The 21,186-nt window shown below is 46.2% G+C and overlaps 1 protein-coding gene across 2 annotated transcripts in view; it reads left to right on the top strand.

Annotated features, from left to right (window-relative positions):
* Positions 1-21,186, top strand: part of gli2a (GLI family zinc finger 2a) — a 405,780-nt gene that overhangs the window by 77,171 nt on the left and 307,423 nt on the right. Inside the window, exon 1 of one of the 2 annotated variants that reach the window (XM_080199476.1) lies at positions 11,912-11,989. The exons of the other annotated variant lie outside the window; for it this stretch is intronic. The gene's annotated coding sequence lies outside the window, so the exon portion shown is untranslated. Of the gene's footprint in view, positions 1-11,911; positions 11,990-21,186 lie in introns of those variants that run through there. 2 annotated transcript variants of the gene reach the window in all.

Genomic DNA, 21,186 nt, shown 5'->3' with positions numbered 1-21,186 from the left:
GAATACAGGAATTGGGATGTCTTGTTGAAGTTGTACAAGACATTGGTAAGGCCACACTTGGAGTACTGTGTGCAATTCTGGTCACCCTGTAAGAGAAAGGATATTATTAAACTAGAAAGAGTGCAGAAAAGATTTACTAGAATGCTACCGGGACTTGATGGATTGAGTTACAAGGAGAGGCTGACTTTTTTCTCTGGAGCTAGGAGGCTGAGGCGTGACCTTATAGAGGTCTATAAAATAATGAGGGGCACAGATAAGGTAGATAGTCAATATCTTTTCCCAAAGGTAGGGGAGTCTAAAACTAGAGGGCATAGGTTTAAGATGAGAGGGGAGAGATACAAAAATGTCCAGAGGGGTAATTTTTTCACTCAGAGGATGGTGAGTGTCTGGAACAAGCTGCCAGAGGTAGTAGTAGAGGCGGGTACAACTTTATCTTTGAAAAAGCATTTAGATAGTTACATGGGTATGATGGGTATGGAGGGATATGGGCCAAATGTGGGCAATTGGGATTAACTTAGTGGTTTTTTAAAAATGGGCAGCATGGACAAGTTGGGCTGAAGGGCCTAATTCCATGCTATAAACTCTTTGACTCTATCTGAGTGAAAACTGGTGTGTTTCTCATTAGAGAATTTGATTTGCTTTGATTTATTATTATCATGTATTAGTATACAGTGAAAAGTATTGTTTCTTGCGTGTCATTCAGACAAAGCATAGCACACTTAGAGAAGAAAAGGAGAGAGTGCAGAATGTAGTGTTACAGTCATAGTTAGGGTGTAGAGAAAGATCAACTTACTGCAAGGTTGGTCCATTCAAAAGACTGATGGCAGCAGGGACGATGTTCTTGAGTTGGTTGGTATGTGTCCTCAGACTTTTTTTCTCTTCAGATCTTATGGCACTTGTTAAAAAAACAGGGGGGGCGTGTGGGGCATGTTTCACACCGTCATTTCAAGGGGCAGGATCAACACACGCCACCAAACCCTGGCTGCATTGAGATTGGGTGGCTATCCCAGGGCACTGCCTGGCCGTAACCTCCTCTCTCCCAGGGGCTGTACTCACCTTTGCGCCCTTGGGGAGCAAATCCCCTCAGCAGGTTCTGATCTGGGGGCACCTGTTATAAACCTCACCAATATGACATTAGTCTTTGGCTTGTCAGCGGGGAGTAGTTGGGGATATGTTGCAGCCGCTAAGTTGGGTGATTGCAGTAGCACTGACTTTGGAAGTTGAGCAGTTGGTTTTGGAGATTCTTGGTTCTGCAGGTTAGCTGAACAGAGTTGTCCTGTTTCCCTTTTGTTTGTGGCTTTGCTGACTTGAGACTTGCTTCCAGCACCGGCCAGACAGAGATGTTTTTATCTGTAAGTGCAGGGATGTGTAATGGATGTTCTTCAACTCTGTCCTTTTCAGCGCACACTAGCACAGTAGAACTAGAACACCAGGCTAGCACACAGCAACCTGGATTATAGTTGGTTTTTAACCCCTTTCCTTCTGTATTCCTGGGAAGGGAAAAAAGCGGTGATCATAACAGCTGTTCAGAGCTGCCACTGCAAGCAAGAACCAAAAATTTAGTGCTCAGCCAATTCCCCATTCACTACAGCGGGATCAGAAAATCCCACTGATGTGAACAGCCAGAGGATTTCGTCCAATATGTCTTCCAATCAAAAACTGCTTTCTTTCAACTAACATCATGTTCACAGTCTGGGATATAACACACAGGAGATGGTTTCTGCTGAGGTGGTAATTAGCCTCCGTTATCTCCCAGGACGTTACAGTTCAGGTTTTGCATTACAACTCTTCCTTTAAAGTCTCTCTGTCTGAAAAGGGTGTGATGTGCTGATCTCTCTGGAGAAGTTGGCCAAGGGTGACCCATAGAGGATTTGCAGCAAGTGGTTACTTTACAGCCTGAGCCAGTTTTTACTTGCATTCTTTTGCCTTCTTTCAAAAAAAAACACACATTTTTCTTCGAAGTTCAGTTTGCCCGTAAGTAATTTGAGGCTATGAATTGTTGTCACGATGATATGAATTAAGAAGTTTGCAGGAGATGAGAACATAAAAGGCTGGAGAGATGGATGGTGCAGACTGTAAACTTGGCCACAAGGATAAAGTGCTTTTGCAAGATGGTGGGAGCAGGGGTTACTGAGGGAGTGACTGTTGAGTGAATTGTGTGCATGGGATGGACAGAGTGATTTGTCATAAAGAAAAGACAAAGGATTTGCTTTTGAAGAATGGCAGGAAACATGGTAGCCATTTTGTGCACAGCAAGATCCACAATCAGTAATGTGCTACTGACCAGATAATCTGTTTCACTGATGTTGATTGCAGGATAAATATGGGACAGGTGAGAAGGGGACAGGAGGCGGTGCAAAGGAGGGGACAGGAGGTGATGGAGAGCAGGAGGTAGGAGGTGGTGGAGCAGGGGGCAGGGGGGCGGTGGGGAGCGGGGGAAGGAGGTGGTGGGGAGCAGGGGAAAGGAGGCGGTGGGGAGCAGGGGGGCAGGAGGTGGTGGAGAGCAGGAGGCAGGAGGCAGTGGGGAGCGGGGGAAAGGAGGCGGTGGGGAGCAGGGGGAAGGAGGCGGTGGGGAGCAGGGGGGCAGGAGGTGGTGGAGAGCAGGAGGCAGGGGGCAGTGGGGAGCAGGGGGAAGGAGGCGGTGGGGAGCAGGGGGGCAGGAGGTGGTGGAGAGCAGGAGGCAGGGGGCGGTGGGGAGCAGGGGGAAGGAGGCGGTGGGGAGCAGGGGGGCAGGAGGTGGTGGAGAGCAGGAGGCAGGAGGCAGTGGGGAGCGGGGGAAAGAGGCAGTGAGGAGAAGTGGGGCAGTGGGTGGTAAGGAGCAAGGAGCAGGGGGCAGTGGGGTGCAAGGGGCAGGAGGCAGTGGGGAGCAGGGGGGCAGTAGGCTTATGAGAGCAGAGAGCAGGGGGCAGTGGGAGCAGGGGGGCAGGAGGCGGTGGAGGACAGGGGAGCAATAGGTGGTAGGGAATGGGGCAAGAGGTGGTGGGGAGGAGGGGGCAAGAGACGGTAGGGAGGTGTGGAGAGGAGGCAGCAGGAACTGGTAGGAAGAAGGGATAGAAGAAGATGGGGAGGAGGGGGAAGGAGGTGGTGGGGAGAAGGGGGTAGGAGGTGGATGGGAGGAGGGGGCAGGAGGTGGATGGGAGGAGGGGGTAGGAGGTGGTGGGGAGAAGGGGGCAGGAGGTGGATGGGAGGAGGGGGCAGGAGGTGGTGGGGAGAAGGGGGCAGGAGGTGGATGGGAGGAGGGGGCAGGAGGTGGATGGGAGGAGGGGGCAGGAGGTGGATGGGAGGAGGGGGCAGGAGGTGGTGGGGAGGAGGAGGAAGGAGGTGGTGGGGAGAAGGGGGTAGGAGGTGGTGGGGAGGACGGGGAAGGAGGTGGTGGGGAGAAGGGGGTAGGAGGTGGATGGGAGGAGGGGGCAGGAGGTGGTGGGGAGGAGGGGGCAGGAGGTGGTGGGGAGGAGGGGGCAGGAGGTGGTGGGGAGGAGGGGGTAGGAGGTGGTGGGGAGGAGGGGGCAGGAGGTGGTGGGGAGAAGGGGGTAGGAGGTGGATGGGAGGAGGGGGGAGGAGGTGGTGGGGAGAAGGGGGGAGGAGGTGGATGGGAGGAGGGGGGAGGAGGCAGGGGCCAGGTAACATCCCTTCAAAAAAAGTGCCATAGAATCTTTTATGTCCAACACTGAGGGGATTGGTTTAATATCTCTCCCAAAAGACAGCACCTGTGACAATGCAATGCTTCTTCACTAAGTGTAAGCTGAGACTTTTGTGCTCAGTGCTGTAGAGTGGGACTTAAACCCACAACCTTCTGATTCAGAGGGTTGTTACCAACTGAGTAACCAATGGGTGACACAGTAGTTAGCACTGCTGCTTCACAGCACCAGGAGCCTGGGTTCAATTCCCGGCTTGGGCCACTGTCTGTGTGGGGTTTGCACATTCTCCCCGTGTCTGCATGGGTTTCCTCCGGGTGCTCCGGTTTCCTCCCACAGTCCGAAAGACGTGCTGGTTAGGTGCAATGGCCTTGCGAAATTCTGCCTCAGGCACTGGAGTGTGACGACTAGGGGATTTTCACAGCAACTTCACTGCAGTGTTAATGTGAGTTTAATTGTGACACTAATAAATAGTGAATTTTATTTTGTCCTCTTTCTGGATTTAAAAAAACCTCTGAATGGGTGTAAGGGGAAGTCTGTTGTCGTTTTTCTAGTTGACTGGACTGCCTGCTGCAGTTGAATAGCTCAACAACATCCAATGCCTGACCTCTCGGACAATGTACAGGAGATCCACCAGCGGTCAGCATTGCAAAGGCATTGGGGAGCAAAGTGATAGCGGTGAAAAATTCAGAACAACACCTACGTTTTTTTTTGGCAGCTGCCTGCTTGTCTTATTTTTGTTGATAGAGTGAGTGCCGAGCCGACATATAATTAGGGAACTGTGTCGGAATTTGTGAGCCCGTCAGAGTGAGGAGTGCCAGTTACCATCAGTAGATAGTCATTAACCCAGGGTGTGTAATCAATGCGGATTTATTCATTCACGCATCACACTCTACAAGGCCGAAAAACCGGCGCAAGCAATCCCCAATATCGCTTTCAGCTGAAACAAAAATATTTACAAAATCAACAGAGGGAAAAAGATTGTACATTTTCTTCAGCGTTAGATTTTTTTTTTTAACAGCTCGGTTCGCTGCTCCCTTTCTTAACCTTATACAGCGCTTTCTTTGGATTCTTCCCAAAAGGGATTCCTCGGAGTCTGCCAGAGGAGCCCAAGTTCCCATTATTGAATCGCCGTTTGATGTTCCTGCTTGTTTTTATATTTACTTTGATACTTGGGAGAATCAGAAGCTCAGACATTTAAGAGCAAATCCGAGCTAATGGGAGTCCAAGTGCTCCTCAGGAGTTCATTGAGGTTAAAGCCCAGTCCCCTGGCTTGAGGCTGAGAGGAAGGACTCCGAAACACAATGCAGGATGAGCTGTTTCGCGTTCCTCCCTGAGACCGGCTGCAACCTCTCTCGAAGACAGAGCTGGCGGTTTGGTTTTTAACCATCTGTTTATTTATCGCCTGCCAACTGTGCCCTGAGTCACTGCGCCATCACCATTGACATAGACCACATGCTTCTTTTCCTCACTGTCTCGCTAAGATCATTCTGCCTGCTCTTTGTTTTTAGGAGGAGTTTTTTTCTCTCTCTCCTCATACACTCCCTCTAGGAAATATATCTTTCTGTTTTGGTTGAAGAAAACTGCCCTTTGAGCTTCAGTATGGAATGGATTTAATCTTTCACCGAGAGACCAAGCACACCACTGTCCCATTTATGTTGTGTTTTATTCAGTCAAAAAATGCTAATTCATGCATAACCTCCTTTATTATTAAACATCAAAGTAGAGGGGGAGGCAGCGGCGTTGTGGTATTATCACTGAATGAGTAATCTGGGGACACGGGTTCGAATCCCACCCCGGCAGATGGCGAAATTTGAATTCAGCGAAAATCTGGAATTAAAAGTCTAAGGATGAACGTGAAACCATTGTCGCAAAAACCCACCTGGGTTCACTAATGTTCTTTAGGGAAGGAAATCTGCCGTCCTTACCTGGCCTGGCCTACATTTACTTCACAGGTGATTCGGTCCGCCTTGTTGTCCAACAAGGGGCATACACGTGGTGGGTCGTGCGAGGGCTGCTCTTGGATGTTGCTTTGAGAGTTGCCTAGTGCTTCACGTCATTAGTGTACGCTTAAACTGGACCATCTGACGGGCAACACGTGGATTTGGGCCAGTGTCTGCGGGAGTCTGCACATTCTCCCCGTGATTGCATGGGTTTCCTCCGGGTGCTCCGGTTTCCTCCCACACCCCAAAAACGAGCTCTTAGGCTGATTGGTGTAACAAATTATCCCTAAATTAGTCTTCCCTCAATCTTCCCCAATAGGCGTAGACAAAGGTCATAGGTAGAGGAGAGCACTCATAATGTTAAAATGGCGGCGTGGGCTCGTTGGGCCGAAGGGCCTGTTTCCCATGCTGTGTTGTTCCTTGTTCTTCTTCTTTTCATGCGAATCCAATGTGGTTGACTCTCAACTGCCCTTGGACAACTAGGCATGGGCAATAAATGTTGACCCACATACTATTAACAATTTTTTTAAAGTTTTATTGATTAATTTTGAATTGGCCTGCACTGCTCACTTGGTGTCAGTTGTATCTCTGGTTGATGTGTTTTTTTTCTTTGATGAGGATGGTGAAGAGAGACAGGCATTGATCAAGGGTCTGGGAGAAATTTGCTGCTCCTTTTCAAATAGCATCAAGGGACCTGTAATGTCCATCAGTGCAAGTTTCTCAATCTCAAAGACAGTACCTGTAGGAATGCAGTATTCCCTGCGCTGAAATGCCAGACTGGATTACACACCCAAACCCTGATGCAAAATACTTACCTACAACATTTTAATTCGGAGATATGCAAGTTGCCAGCTAAGTAAAAGCAGCCTACAGCTATTTACTCTCTTCAGTGTTGCAAATTAATGTTTTTCCAAGATAAGAGCAAGGCTTACATTTATGTAGCACCTGATAAAGCGTTCAGAAGTGTTTTACGGCCGACTAAACTACTTCTGAAATACCAACGTGTGCACAGTAAGATCCCACAAACAGGTGCGAGAATGATCAGATCGTCTTATTATGAGTGATATATGTTTTGGGATTCATATCGGTCAGGACACTGGAGATGAGTCCCTTGCTCTTCCTCACAATACAGCCATGGAATCTTTCACATTCCTTCCAAGAGAGCAGACAGGAGCCCCAGTTTGCTATCTTAACTAAAAGACTTTGCTTGGATTTTTGCAGAGTCAGGAAAGCTGTGTGCCTTACAAAATGGCGGGTGAGTCATGGCTACAGAAGTCCAGCCACTATTTTCAACAGCTCCAATTTTTGTTGGTGTGGAGAAGGGGGCATAACATAAATTACTCAGGCAGGAAACCTGCACTCAGCAGGACTATTTAGTGCTGAGTTCAAACAAGCCTCATTTTAGCTGTTGCAAGAGCTTCAACCCACAGTGCAGGAGTCACAAATTGATGGAGTAGGCTGGCAGATAAGGTCCGGTTACATGTCATGATCTGAAGTTTTTAAAATGCCCCATTCTTTAAACTTTTCGAAGCAGGCTGAAGCTGTCGGTGAGAGTTAAAAAAAAAACCTCTGCTGGACTGCTTTTGATTGGCAGGCCATCTGGTGTGGGTAAGAAAAAAACATTAGCATTTAGTCATGTAGTTTCATTAGAACTCTTGGTTGACATTTCCCTAAGTGCTATGATTATGAGCATTTCAAAAGCTACAATTATCTCAGCAGGCATTCATATTTTGATTGGTAGTTTACAGAGACTATTAAAGGATTAGTTGTTTGATGTGGGTTTAAATAGAAGTGTTATTGTTTTTATAAGTGGTTACCAACTTGTTAATAAATAGAAGTTTTTTTGCTTGTTTAGTTATAAATGATAACCACTTGAGATTTAACAATTTTGAATGGATTTCATGAATGGGAGTTTTGTCACTGTCAAGTGTGTGCAAATGAGAGCTGCATTAGATTGTTAGAAGTTTTCCATATGGCCCCTGAAGTCTGCTGATGGGAGAATGGTTGTGGAGATAGCATTGGGAGGGAGGTGGGAGTGGAGTGGATTGCATAGGGGGCATGAATTGGCCTGGATCTATAGGTGCTATGGGGCAGGGAGTGTGTGGAGGGCATCAGAGAAAAATGTACAAGATCTGACACAAGGCCACAGAGAAGCAAGATCAGTATTCTTACCAGCCCAACTTGGCACTCATTTACTGATTTACCTGCCAATCTGCTTCCGGGGACTGGGAGGTGGGGCAAGGTAGTTGGGGGCGGGGGAGCTCTCAGGCCTGATTCTATTACACCCCAGCCCCACAGGAGCAGAAACCATACATTGCTTTTACTGAAGCAGGTCCGGCAAGTCAGACTATCCACCATTGGCAGTGAAAATCCAGCCAATCGTACAGCTGTCCCTAAATACTGCACTGGAGTGTCAACCAGCATTACATGCTCAAGTCTTTTCAACCCGTGATAGCATTAAGCTGACGTCATTGGATTTCCTCAAATGATTTTAACTTCAAACTGACACACTCTCTCACCTCAACCAAACCCAGTGAACAAGTCAACTCTTGAAGCTTTGAAAATGCTTCCAAAAATGGCGGCTGATTTACCCGCCAATCATAAAAAGCTATGTCCTTTAGCTTAGTACCTTCAGCTTCATTCTTTTTGCTGGAGAACCCATCTCTGTTCATCGTTCACCATGCGCATGCTGGATATGTCTTAACCAGAGGGCAATGTTTTTCACTCGGACAATAGTGAGTGTCTGGAACAAGCTGCCAGAGTTAGTAGTAGAGGCGGGTACAGTTTTGTCTTTTAAAAAGCATTTAGACAGTTACATGGGTAAGATGGGTATAGAGGGATATGTGCCAAATGCGGGCAATTGGGACTAGCTTGGTGGTAAAAACTGGGGCGGCATGGACAAATTGGGCCGAAGGGCCTGTTTCCATGCTGTAAACTTCTATGATCTCCATGCATCATCTTGGCAACACGACCCATTTCGCCCGCTTGATCCCATGCACCAGTGTATGAGGTGGGGCTGAATTATAGACTCACGCTGATTCTCAATGTGAGCATAACGTGTTGGAAAAGCGGGTTCGATTTATACACTGATTATAGACCTAAACATGATTGTTGACAGTGAAAGAATAGTATCGACTTTGAAGTTTAGGATTGAGTTTATTTATAATGCCACAAGTCGGTTTACATTAACACTGCAGTGAAGTTACTGTGAAAATCCCCGCGACACCACATTCTGGTGCCTGTTTGTGTACACTGAGAGAAAATTTAGCATGGCCAACGTACCTAACCAGCACTTCTTTCGGACTGTGGGAGGAAATTGGAACACCCGGAGGAAACACGTACAGATACGGGGAGAAGGCGCAGACCCCGCACAGACAGTGACCAAGCCGGGAATCGAACCCAGGTTCCTGGAATTGAACCTGGAATTGAACCTGAGTTGCTGGCGCTGTGAGCCAGCAGTGCTAACCACTGTGACTCATACACTGGGTTGACTAATACACCAGGTCCATTTACATGCTGCAAGCTATGGTGACTGGCATGAAATTTTGTTGTCAGCTTTTGGCCTGTAGCTGTTGCTAAAAGTTCTTGTTGATGATTAGCAGTTAATTAGCAGTAGTACGTACGAGTTGTCTGAATTCATAGCTCATTGCAAATGGACTGTGTCCTAACCTCAGCTCCAGTACACACACGCACATTCCTGTAAGCTGCTGATACCCTCATCATGCTGGCTCATCCTCCCACAGGTAGGACAGCAGATGAAAGGCAGCTGGACTTTCCCAAGTGACACAGGGAGAGAGCGCTTGCTGATCCTGTCAGTCACCTTATGCCCATAACCCGTGCGCTGTTAGGAGCTGCATAGGAAACAGAGCCACGGTCTCTCTAATGCTGAGGAATCTGAGAACAGAGTTTCATGTCAGCATTTTACTTTGTAGAAGGATACCTGTGGGCACCTCCATATTTATTTCAACATGCTATATTTGTACATGTTGGAGCCAGTCAGACGGCGCTTTGTCCGACAGGCAGGGGAGCTTCCAATCACACAAGTTCCTCAAATGGATAAGTGAATTGAGGATGAATTACCTACAGAAGAACATCTCAACTCGAGCTGTTCGAACCCCAATACGTCAAAATAAGTAGGAGGAAAATACTTCTGCAGATTGATCAGGTTGTTGATTTTTTTTTTAAAAAGAAATCTCTTGGGCTGAGCAACACATCAAATGACGGCGAGTCAGATTTGTTGTTCTAAAAAGCAGAAAGGCATTTCCTCACAGAGTATCAGGTTACAAAGTGTTCTAGCACAGTGCTTACAAAGACAACAAACCTGGAGGGAAAACCATTAATCATTTTACTGAACTAATCCTGCATTTCAGAACTGTAGCAATGTAATTACGTTCAAACTTTATCTAGGTTATATTGCAAGTATTGTGCGGCGTGCAAGACTTTCATTTAGTGCAGTGTTTACAGAATGATCAGGAGATAGACGGAGCAGATATGAAGGGGAGGAGGGAAAGAAAGAGTGACCGTAGATAGCTTGTTGCCACTGACAAATTATGCATGCTGCATAATTTACTTTAGCGGAGTATTGAGGAGGAGTGTTACTCTTTCCCTACAGTCTTTAGATTTACTCTGTTCCTCGAAACAATTTTGTTAAAGGGGTTTTACTTATTGGTTGCTTCTCCATCAGAGTTCACTCTGTCAGCAAATTGAGGTGGCATGGTCTCACTGTGGTTAGCACTGCTGCCTCCCAGGAACCCAGGTTTGATTCCCAGCTTGGGTCATTATCAGTGCAGACTTTACACATTCTCCCCATGTCTGTATGGGTTTCCTCCAGGTGCACATGACCCAGGGAACCAATCAGGGAGCAGGGTGGGAGGATCATCGCTGGGAAGCAAGGATTGATGTTCCAGAACGTTCTCAGGAACTATCTGCAGCCAGGAGGCTGCAAGCCTTTGTATAGCCATTACCTGTAAATAAAGCTATATGGCCATTACCTGTAAATTGAGAAAAAAAACTAGAGGACATGGGTTAAGGGTGAAGGGGGAAAGGTTAAAGGGAATATTGGGGTGGGGGCTTCTTCACACAGAGAGAGGTGGAATGAGCCGCCAGATGAAGTGGCAAATGTGGGCTCACTTTTAACACTTAAGAAAAACTTGGACAGGTACATGGATGAGAGGGGTGTGGAGGGATATGGTCCAGGTGCAGGTCAGTGGGGCTAGGCAGAAAAACGGTGCGGCACAGCCACAAAGGGCCAGAAGACCTGTTTCTGTGCTGTAATGTTCTATGGTTCTATGGTAAACAGTCCAACAAATGGCCACCTAAATTCTCCCTCAACGTCTCCAAACAGCACCGGAGTATGGTGACTAGGGGATTTTCACAGTAACTTTATGGCACTGTTAATATGAACCTACTTGTAACACTAATAAAGAAACTTTAAATTTTAACTTGACTCCCACTTTGGCAAACACTTACATCACTTGAGAACAATTTTATCTTAGTTGGGTCTCAGCTGGCTCAGTTGGTTCTTGTATTCATTAATTGACTATTGAGGTTTGACGGCCAGAGCAGTTAATGATTTCATGCAGGTTGTATCGATCTACATCTATATCTTCTAGTCAGGGAGGAGTTTTGGGCTGAACACTTCTGATGTTAATGTGTTTGAAAGAAACTTTTCATGCATTGATACTGCACAGGTTTTCATAGGAGTCAAGAATTGGACAGCATAGAAAAGGGCCATTTGGCCCATTGAGTGTCTTCTGCCTCTTCTGAAGAGCAGCCCAGTCAGTATCACTTTCCCCACTCTCTTCCCCATATCCCTACCTTCCTGTTTCATTCATGTTATATATCCAGCTTTCTTGTTATTTATCCAGTTCAATCTTTAACCTCATTCTTCCGACCAAAATGGATCATTTTCATGTTGAGTTGCATCTGTCTGTTGCCTGTTCCATAGAATAATAAAATCCCTACTGTGCAGAAGGAGGCCGGCCAAGGCTGCAGACTGCAATTCCACTCAGGCGCTATTCCCATAAACCCTCATATTTACCCTGTTAAACCCCCCTGACACTAGGGTTAACTTAGCCTAGCCAATCAACCTAACCCACACATCTTTGGACTGTGGGAGAAAACCGGAGCACCAGGAGGAAATCCAAGCAGAGAACATGCAAACTCCACACAGTCACTGACTTGAGGCCAGAATTGAACCCAGGTTCCTGGTGCTGTGAGGCAGCAGTGCTTACCACTGTGCCGCCATGCCATTCCAACAGCCTGTCTATTGTCATCTTGAGTCTACTATTATCATCTTCAAAGTTTACTTCATTGTCAGGTTTTGTGTCATCTGCAGATTTTTGGGAGCACTCATATCCCCAAGTTCAAGTCATTAACATATGTCACACAGCAGTGCTCTTAGCGCTGAAGGTTGGTTTTGGTCTCTCTTCCTTTAGATCAGAACAAAACTGTGCAGATAAATAGCAAAGACTGTGCTTTACTAACACGTACTGTGCAAAATGTTTGCCACAAATGTGTTTAGAATCCTGGTAGCACTTCTGCCTCTGAGTTGCAAAGCTATGGACTCAATGCCCACTCTTGTTAGCATACAATCAAGGTTGATAGTTAAGAGTTTGTACTTATGGAATGCTGCGTTGTTGCAGTTTGCTATGTGTGAAATTGTCTTTCAGATGTTAAATTAAGGCTCGATCTTTCTGTCCGGGTGAACATTAAAGATCCTGTGCCATTATATCCTGTAAGAAGTCTCATGACATCAGGTTAAAGTCCAACAGGTTTATTTGTAGCAAACGCCACTAGTTTTTGGAACTGGCTGTTCCTTCAATGTCGGCATCTCCAAGCTATTATATCCTGACCAGTTTATCCTACTTTCCATGTTGTCCTCTAGTGATCTCATCTCATACCTATGGTGGCGGGGGGGCGGGTTGGGGAGGTGGGGGGCATCCCTGGTTAGCAGGGATTGATGTTCCAGAAGGTTCTTGAAAGCTGTCTGCAGCCAAGAGGCTGCAAGCCTCTGTATAGTCACAATCTGTAAATAAACATGTAGTTTTTCCCTAAGCTAGTGGACAAGAATTATTGCAATATTCAAACTACCAAAATTTAAGACTGTCAGAAAAAAGAACAAAGGGTTCAGAGTAGTGGTAGACAACCCAGGCAGGTGAGGGGGTCACGCATGAGTGACCTTCCCTTATTGCAGTGGGCCACATGATTCAAACTGGATTTCTTCACTAACCATGGCCCCCATGAATATGATTAAATACATTTAATGTGCACCAAGTTTTCAGAACAAGTTAAAGAAAAAGCTTAATCATTCACATACTAAAAGAAATGTCATTGACTTCAAATGGTAAAAATAAAATAAATATTTATGTTTTCATTGGGCACAGAGGGGGTGCATGACTCTCACAGTCAATGTTGTGTGCAATCAGCACGTACCTTATTTTACTTGCACTTGCTTTTCGTGCGAAGCTCTTCAGTCAGACTGGTAGGGAAAAAATAGCGGATGGAAACCATCAGAGTATGGCAATCCTGTGCATGGGCAATGCTCAACAAAATGTCTCATGGGCCGCACTCAGATGGGCTGCATGTGAGCTCTGGGCCGCAGATTGCCCACCTCTGGTGCAGAGCGTTTCATGGTGAGGAACTGCCCAGCAGTGGCAAAATGAGAATGCGTGCCACTGCTTAAAGAGGAAATTAAAGTGGGATGTAACTTTGATTTGATTTGATTCACTATTATCACATATATTAGCGTACAGTGAAAAGTATTGTTTCTTGAGTACTATACAGACAAAGCATATCACACATAGAGGAGCAAAGGAGACAGTGCAGAATGTAGTGTTACAGTCATAGCTAGGGTGCAGACAAAGATCAACTTAAAGTGAGGTAGGTCCATTCAAAAGTCTGATGGCAGCAGGGAAGTAGCTGTTCTTGAGTCAATTAGTACGTGTCCTCAGCCTTTTGTGTCTTTTCCCCATCAGAAGAAAGTGACAGAGAATATGTCCTGGGTGCATGGGATCTTTGATTATGCTGGCTGCTTTTCTGAGGCAGTGAGCAGTGTAGACAGACCATGAAAACAGATGGGAGGCTGGTTTGTGCGATGGACTGGGCTTTGTTCACGACTCTTTGTAGTTTTTTGCGGAGCCCTACCAAGCTGTGATAGAACCAGAAAGAATGCTTTCTATGGCACATCTGTAAAAGGTGGTGGGCGTCGTAGAGGACATGCCAAATTTCCTTAGCCTTCTAAGAAAGTAGAGGCATTGGTGGGCTTTCTTAGCTGTAGCACTGATATGAAGGGACCAGGACAGGTTGCTGGTGATCTGGACACCTAGAAACTTTATGCAGCAGCTGGTTTGGTTAGCTGCCAGGGGTATATTTAAAACCATCAGCCCTAATTTTCGATTGGTCCTGTCCACCACAGGACCAGAAATTCCCACCCGAACTTGACATTTGACTGGCCTGTCAAATTTTCCAAATTTCCCTGCCACAGACTGGACCAGAGGATGCCCGCCTGGGTGTCCTTCAATCATTCTTGGGGTGCAAGGTGTTGGTCCTTACAACTAAATGGCAGGCAGAGACCCAATTTCTACCTCAATGTTTTCAGAAGAGCATGAGGGAGACCTGGAGAAAAACAGTAACATGAGAAAAGAATGAAAACAAAAAAAACGTCAATAATTTTTAGGACGAATGTCAAAAAAAAATCATATCAAAGTAATGAAAGCCAGTAAACCTAAAGATTGAATGAGATGATTCTGATCTGCTTACAAAATGGCGGGTTGAGCACAACAGCATTCAGAAGATGCAATGGTGCAAGATTAGCACATTCAGGCCTTAAGCCATCCATAGCTTGATTTGAAAAATATGCATCTCAACAAAATGCTGATGAACAGATTGTATGTTTGAGGCTAGGTTAGATCCGATCTGAATGTTTGCAATGCAGTTTCTGGGAACCGAAGCTTGGGACATCGAAACAGGTTGGTGATGTGCCACGTTCACCCACAAACCCAAATATGCACTTTACTGTGTGTGCACTTATAAGAGATCTCTTTTTCTCTGAATGCCAAAATACATGTTTTCAGTGTAAATCAGACTGCTTCCCATTTATGCTAGAAAGGAAATGCTTACTGGAAATATATAAGAGTGTAAATAACATTTTTCTGTGGTTATAAGCATATCATATTCTAATAAATTATGAGTAACCAAAGTTATGTTGCCCTGTTACCACAAACGGATCTCTTGACTAACTGGGAGAAAAAAAAACATCTCGGATAAGGTATAATTCGGATGTTAACTCACATGACCTGTTTTTCTCTCACTTTCATTTCTACCTCAATGTCATGGTGACACAGTGGTTAGCACTGCTGCCTCACAGTACCAGGGACCCGGGTTCGATTCCCAGCTGTCTGTGCGGAGTCTGCACGTTCTCCCCGTGTCTGTGTGTGTTTCATCTGGGTGCTCCGGTTTCCTCCCACAGTCCAAAAGAGGTGCTGGTTAGGTGCATTGGCCGTGCTAAATTCTCCCTCAAGTACCTGAGCAGGTGCCAGAGTGTGCCGACTAGGAGATTTTCACAGTAACTTCATTGCAAGAGTCACATTACTTGTGATACTAATTAAAAAAATTGAAACTTTACATGCCAGCTAGTGATGGGTCTCTCAAGGTCAATGTTGCAACCAATCTGTATGCAGTCAGGCTCCATAAAGCCTCAAAGAGATAAATGACCAGATCATTTTTTATTTATTCATTCATGGGACATGAGTGTCACTGGCTGGCCAGCATTTATTGCCTACTCCTAGATGCCCTTGTTCAGAGGGGCAGTTGAGAGTCAACCACATTGCTGTAGTTCTGGAGTCACATGTAGGCCAGACCAGCTAAGGATGTCAGATTTCCTTCCCTAAAGGTCACTATTGAACCAGATGGGTTTTTCCCAACAATTGACGATGGTTTCATGCTCATGGTGGATTCTTAATTCCAGATATTTTTTACTGAGTTCAAACTCCACCACCTGCCATGGTGGGATTTGAACCCAGCTCCCCAGAACCAGCTGAGTTTCTGGATTAATAATCTAACCATAATACCACTAGGCCATTGCCTGGTTGAGTAATAAATGGTGGCGAGAACATCGCCCCTGCTCCATCACACATTGTGCCCTGGCAACTTTTACTTCCACCTAAGAGAGTAGGTGGGGTTTGAAAAGCATTGCTTCATCATTGCACTGAGGTTTCAGGCTAGCTTGCTTGTGCGACAGTCATTGGAGTGGGGCTTGAACCCATCACCTCCTGGCTTAGGCCAGAGTGTCGCAGGTAAAACAAGACCAACACTTGGGGGAGGGGAGGGAGGAAAGTGAACACGAGACTGAAACAAAATAAAAGCATATTGAAAAAAGGGATACTAAGGAAGCAAACAATAGAACATGCAAATTAAGAGCAGGAGTAGACTTCTCAGCCTCTCGAGCCTGCTCCACCATTCAATAAAATCATGACTAATCTGATTGTAACCTTAACCTCACATTCCCACCTATCCCTCATAATGTTTCACCCTCTTTTTAATCAAAAATCTACCTAGCGGTACCTTTTAAAAATATTCAAAGACTCTGCTTCCATTGCCTTTTGAGGAAGAGAGTTCCAGAGACTCTCGATCCTCAAAGAGAATAAATTGCTCCTCGCCCCAGTCTGAAATGAGTGCTGCCTTATTTTTAAACGGTGACTCCCTAGTTCTAGGTTCTCCGACAAGAAGAAACGTCCTCTCCACATCCACCCTGCCAATATCCCTCAAGTTCTCCAAGGTTTTGATCGAGTTGCCTTACTTCTTCAAAAATTCATGCGTGGGACATGGGCGTCACTGAGGATGAGAGGGGGGACTTAGTGGTAGGGGATGGGGAGATGGCTGAGGTCTTGAATAACTTTTTTGTTTCGGCCTTCACAGAGGAGGACGTGAATAATTTGCCGGGTGTTAGCGATGGAAAGGTGGTAGGACTGGAGGGTCTCAATGACATTATTGTTACTAGAGAGGCGGTGCTCGACAGACTGGAGGGACTGATTGTGGACAAGTCCCCAGGACCGGATGGAATGCATCCAAGGGTTCTGAAAGAAATGGCGGAGGTGATAGTGGATGCTTTGGTGGTTATTTTCCATACGTCGCTGGATTCCGGGGAAGTGCCAGAAGATTGGAAAACGGCTAATGTTACGCCGTTGTTTAAGAAGGGTGGCAGGCAAAAGGCAGGGAATTATAGGCCGGTTAGTTTAACGTCTGTTGGAGGTGAAATGTTAGAATCCATCATCAAGGAGGAAATAGCGAGGCATCTTGAGGGGAATTGCTTGATAGAGCAGACACAGCACGGTTTCGTTAAGGGGAAGTCGTGTCTGACAAATTTATTGGAGTTCTATGAGGATGTGTCTAGGGCGGTGGATAGAGGAGAGCCGGTGGATGTGGTCTTTCTTGATTTTCAGAAGGCGTTTGACAAGGTACCTCACAAGAGGTTATTGCGGAAGGTAAGGGGGCATGGAGTTGGGGGTAGGGTGTTAGCGTGGATAGAGGATTGGTTGTCAAATAGGAGGCAGAGAGTGGGGGTTAATGGGTGCTATTCGGATTGGCGGTTGGTGACTAGTGGAGTGCCCCAGGGGTCGGTGCTGGGGCCTCAGCTATTTACCATTTATATAGATGATCTGGAGGAGGGAACTGAGTGTATGGTGTCGAAATTTGCTGATGACACCAAGATTGGTGGAACGGCAAATTGCGCGGAGGGTGTGGAGAGTCTGCAGAAGGATCTAGATAGGCTGGGCGAATGGGCCAGGAACTGGCAAATGGAATTTAATGTTGGCAAGTGCGAGGTGGTCCACTTTGGTAGGAATAATGGTAGGAAGGACTATTACTTACGTGGCAAAAAACTGCAGCAAGTGACGGTGCAGAGGGACCTCGGGGTCCTTGTGCATGAGTTGCAAAAACCCAGCCTGCAGGTGCAGCAGGTGGTCAGGAAGGCTAATGGGATGCTGGCCTTCATAGCGAAGGGGATTGAATATAAAAGTAGGGAGGTCTTGCTGCAGCTGTATAAGGCATTGGTGAGGCCGCAGCTGGAGTACTGTGTGCAGTTTTGGTCGCCGCACTTACGCAAAGATATTTTGGCCTTGGAAGGAGTGCAGAGGAGGTTTACTAGGCTGATGCCGGAGTTGAGGGGGTTGAGCTATGAGGAGAGGCTGAATAAACTAGGCTTGTACTCTTTAGAGTTTAGAAGAATGAGGGGAGATCTCATTGAGACATATAAGATGATGAATGGGATGGATAGGATAGAGGTGGAGAAACTCTTCCCGCTCAGAAAGGACAGTAGGACGAGGGGGCACAGCCTCAAGATAAAGGGGGGGGGGGGCGGTTTAGAACGGAGTTGAGGAGGAACTTCTTCACTCAAAGGGTGGTGAATCTCTGGAATTCCCTGCCCGTTGAAGTGGTGGAGGCTGCCTCGCTAAATATTTTTAAGACGCGGATTGATGGGTTTTTGATAAGAGAGGAGATTAAGGGTTATGGGGAGAGGGCGGGAATGTGGAACTGAGCCACGACAGATCAGCCATGATCTTATTGAATGGCGGGGCAGGCTCAAAGGGCTAGATGGCCTACTCCTGCTCCTATTTCTTATGTTCATTTATTGCCCATCCCTACTTGCAGTTGAGAGTCAACTGCATTGCCGTGGCTCTGGAGTCACATGTAGGCCAGATTAGGTAAGGACAGCAGATTTCCTTCCCGAAAGGACTTTACTGAACCAGTTGGGTTTTTCCGACAATGGTTTCATGATCATTAGTAGATTCTTAATTCCAGATTTTTTCACTGAATCAAAATTGCACCATCTACTGTGGCGGGTTTCGAACCCAGGTCCCCAGAGCATTAGGTGGGTTTCTGGATTAATAGTCTAGCGATAATACCACTAGGCCATCACCTCTTTTAAACTTCAATGGATACAAACAAGAGAACATAAGACAGGTGATGAAAATCAAAAGAAGCAGAAAGAGACTGAGGCAAAGCGAAATAGAGTGAAACCCCAGACCCAGGGACGTTTTGCATCTGCCTCAGAATATTTGTGTTGGGGGGGGGCGGGGGGGTGTGGGAGGGGCGCACCTACTGCTTACAATCCGTCCCCACCAGCAACAGCTGCCTCTGCCATTCATACCACCTGTCCGATTGCTCCTGACACTATTGCTCAGTCTCTCTGGATCCTTGGGATGTTGCCACGTTCCAAATAACCTTGCTGCCCCCACCCCCAGCCCCCCGTGATGGGCACATTTGGTGGGCACTGCGCCACAACATGGCACAAACCAAAAGGACACTTACGTTTCAGTCGGGGGAGACCCAGAATTCAAGTTGCCTTTATTTGGATAACGTTGAGGGCATTAACTGCCAAAGTTAAACAGTTAAGTCAAAATTTGTGTCACAGCTTCAGAAGCAAAGGTGAAGATTTGGCCATTGCTTCGAACGGCCTGTGTGAAGATTGGCTGCCCCAGCTGTGATAACGGTGCTTGATAGCTTCTCCCTTGTTGCTGGAGAAGGGTCTGTTTGTTTAGATGAAGCTCTGTTTATTTTCTTTCCCCACTGGAACACTGAAAGGAATGTCGGAGCACAAGGGACTTCCTCAGCTGTTGATAGTATGTCTCCTTGAAATGGAATTAGTGACAAAATAGGGAGGGGGGCGGGGGCAGGGTGCTGTAGAAGCAGAGATCAATACATGAGGACGTCCCCACAAGAGTTCTGATAAAATCAATTCTTTACATAGGAGGTGAAAGTTGTTTCTCTATGCTGTTGGTTTTATTAAATGGAGTTTTCATGGTGCGCCAAGATTACTGTTGTGAAAAGCAAAACCACGCAAAAAGCCGCTTTATTGAAATATCTCAAAGGTGGAAACACATAATCCTTAACATTTAGACACAGTTCAACTGTGTTTACATTGCAAAGCAAATATACAGCTTACTTAAATGTAATCTGGATATCTGTGTGAGGTGTTCTGTTTAATGATAGCAATGCGCTGCTTATACAGAAGCAAATGTGTCCCTTTAATCAAATTGTGACAAACATCCGTGCAGTGATGCAACTTGAGGTATGGTTGGACTATATTCGATTTGCGACCGTTTGGCACTACACAGACCTAGGTTGGATGAGTTATGGATGAGGCACTCGATGGCATGGTTTCACAGCTAACCCAGGTTCAAGGACAGAACGTCATTTCTCTCAGCTCGGATTGAATAGGGGTCAAAAGACACAGCAATAGGAGGATGTCCTTTATCAAAAGAAAATGCGAGAGAAAGGCAAAGTCAGAAAAAGAGATACAGAGAGGGAAAGGCCAAATATGAAAAAGGGTGCAATTGTGACATGGTTACGATACTGAAGTGCCATGGGGCATATTATTTTGTTAAAGGTGCTATAATGGGTGGCACGGTGGCCAGTGGCACGGTAGCAAAGTGGTTAGCACTGCTGCCTCACAGTGCCAGGAACTTGGGTTCGCATTCACAGCTTGGGTCACTGTCTGCAGGTTCTTCCTGTGCAGAAGTGGATTTCCTCCGGACGCTCCGGTTTCCTCCACACTCTAAAGATGTGCTGGTTAGGCCATGCTCAATTGCCCCATAGTGTCAGTGGGATTAGCAGGGGAAATACATGGGGTCACGGGGACAGAGCCTGGGTGGGATTGTTGTTGATGCAGGCTCCAAGAGCCAAATAGCCCAGTTCTGTACTGTTGGAATTCTGTGATTCCATGATGAACACAAATGGTTGTTATTACTGTTGAACTAACAATCCAAGGGTTCACATCCCAAACTGGTGGGATGCAAAATTCGTCGATGGGAAGCATTGTGGAGTCAGTTAGATGCCAGGTGAGTGAATGAGAGAGAGGCCCTCTGTCATTTCATAGGGTGTATGAGATATTAAATCTGGTAATATGCAGAGTAACACTAGGCTAAAAATGGCTCGCTTCTCATCAAAGCCCAGCTGGTTTTCTGATGAACTTTAGGGAAGGGAACGTGTGAACCCAGCCGAGTGTGATTTGAACTGAACACCACCTACCTGATCAAGTCATCATGTTGTTTAAAGTGGCTAAAGATTGAGTTGTTACACACCACACCAGAGGCTGACTACCTTCTCAGGGCAATAGGAATTGATAATAATTACACCCTCAACAGCAAATAAGAAAACAAACATCTATTTGGGCAGTAAAACTGAGTTGTGGTAAATCCAAACTCCTCCAGAATATCCCCAATAACACAAATTAGCACTAAAATAAGAGGAGAGACTTCTGGAGATACTGGAACATTGTGAGATTATTCAGACGGATGTTGGTGGGCGGGGAAGAACCAAGGTATTAAAGGTATTACGTGCATTTAATAAGGAAAACAGGGAAGAATCTGCATTTATATAGCCTCTTTCACAACCCCAGAATGACCCTAACGTGCCTCATAACCTTGGAAGTACTTTTGAAACACATCACTGCTGTAATGTGAGAAATGTTTCCCGTCAGTGAACTTTCAATCAGGGCTGGAAGTGGTTAGAGATGAACCGCTTTGAAGTGAACACAGATCGAGAGGAAGTGGGAGAGCGGGGGTGGCAGGATTCAGGGCAAAGAACAAAAGGGAAAGAACAGCGCGATA

The sequence above is a fragment of the Carcharhinus amblyrhynchos genome, chromosome 11 (genome assembly GCF_965287045.1).
Source record: "Carcharhinus amblyrhynchos chromosome 11, sCarAmb.v2.hapA, whole genome shotgun sequence".
In the NCBI taxonomy this organism is placed as follows: Eukaryota; Metazoa; Chordata; class Chondrichthyes; order Carcharhiniformes; family Carcharhinidae; genus Carcharhinus; species Carcharhinus amblyrhynchos.
Note: the sequence above shows the minus strand (reverse complement) of the source record. Positions and strands in the feature narration are given on the sequence as shown.